Here is a 2,127-nt window from a genome sequence, read left to right as displayed (position 1 = left end):
GTCCCCTGCATTGGCAGGCAGGTTCTTTACCACTAGTGCCCAGATGATGTCCACTTCAATCCTGTCACTGGATAAAAGTATACTAAGAAATATAGGAGAAGAGGTCCCTTCCAGGGAAACAATTTCTAAGACCCTGAGGTTCCATGACTCTGCAACTTTAATGTTTTGCAAATAATTCATTTTTTCAATGTTGTCAAATTTCTTTTTCCCCAGAAAATTACAACAAATACTACATATTTTCTGATTTTACATTTAGTATAATTAAATATAAACCTATACAAATGATGACCAGAATAATATTTTCCAACAAATATTTCTCTGGAAGAATTCTTACAACATATAGCCAAAAAACAAGTTCAAATATAGCAAAGTTTTATAAAGTCTCTGTGTCTTCCTAATTATCAAATTAAAATCCAAGTATTTATTTGTAGTCTTAAAAATAGCCCAAAATATCTAAATAAGCCAAGAAGAATTACATCTGAAGACACTTGAAACTAATAAAATTTCTTCCCAAAGTTTAAGATCAATAGAACATTTTTGGCCCATACTTATAAAAGGTTATTTTTTAACATTTAATTTTTGAAAACTTCAAAATCCCCCCAAATTAATTGTAACAAATAAAAGGTCTTTATAATCTTGACCTTAAATAGGATATATAAACCATCATTATTAAATGGTTTTTAGAATATAATAAATATTGATAAAATATGGGTTATGCAATATTGGTCTCCTTCATGAGAAGAAAAGGCAACAATGGAAAAAATGTTTTTTTATGTTTTAATTCCAGAAGACAATTTTTTTCAAAAGACACAAGATAACTAATGGTCTTCCCTCCAGACCTGTTTTAGGCACAAGCTTACACATAAACACATATTCCTTCCAAAACTATGACCTTTTAGTTAGAGGCTATATAAATAAGTACACATACAGATACTTTGAAAATTGCAAGGGCTTGGAACTTTCATGTGCTAATAGATCCTGGATTAACCACCTCAGAGAAAGAAATACCTTCAGTGGAAAGGGGGCTCCTTCCTCCACCTTGGCTCCTTCAGCCTCCAGGGCCCGTCCATTCTTAGGCCCTTAAACTGGATTGACAGGGGAAAACTGAACTACCAAAGCCAAAGTCACCAAAGCCATCGCAAATGAATGAAGGTTACTCTGGTCATTAACTGCCTTCAAATTGTTGTCCTTAAAAGATTTAGCCTCTATTTTAATATAATTTTTTTGAAAATTAATCCTGTTTTAATAAAATCACCTCCAAATTTTAATTAGTAATACAACAGACTCCCTTAGAGAAAAGATTAATAGTTTGGAATTATGAGGAAAGAGGAGAATTTATTTGAAATATTGGATAGTAAGTGCCATGGAGATGGTGGCCATGAAACCTTAAAAATGTCTAGATGTCTAACAATGGTACTACAACTGTCTGTATCCCTATAAGCTTTCTCTAATGATTAAGGAGGTGCATTGGAAATACAGTAGTGGAAAAGTCAATAAGCGTTAGCGTTAGGCACTCAGTCGTGCCTGACTCTTTGCAACCCTATGGACTACAGCCCACCAGGCTCCTCTGTCCATGAGATTTTCCAGGCAAGAAGACTGGAGTGGGTTTGCCATTTCCTTCTCCAGGGGATCTTCCCAACCCAGGGATTGAACCCGGGTCTCCCGCACTGCAGGGAGATTCTTTACAGACTGAGCTACAAGGGAAGCCTGGAAAAGTCAATACAACAGTAGAAAAATGGTAGAGTACTTAGAGAGGAAAGAACTTAATTAAAACTCAGATCATCTAGGCAAAAGTAATAATAAAACAATACACTATGCTACTTCTCATCTAATCAGTGAGTGCATGTGCTAAATCACTTCAATTGTGTCCAACTCTTTGTGACCCTATGGACTGTAGCCCACCAGACTCCCCTGTCCGTGGGATTCTCCAGACATGAATACTGGTTGCCGTGCCCTCCTCTAGGGCATCTTCCTGACCCAGGGATCAAACCCACATCTCTTAAGTCTCCTGCACAGGCAGATGGGCTCTTTACCACTAGCGCCACCTGGGAAGCCGCTCTCTTCATATCAGAGATTGTCAAATTTATGTCCTGGTCTTCCTGTTTCCCAAAATACTTACTTTCCTTT

This window comes from Bubalus bubalis, chromosome 16 (genome assembly GCF_019923935.1).
Source record: "Bubalus bubalis isolate 160015118507 breed Murrah chromosome 16, NDDB_SH_1, whole genome shotgun sequence".
Lineage (NCBI taxonomy): Eukaryota > Metazoa > Chordata > Mammalia > Artiodactyla > Bovidae > Bubalus > Bubalus bubalis.
This window is presented reverse-complemented; position numbering follows the sequence as displayed.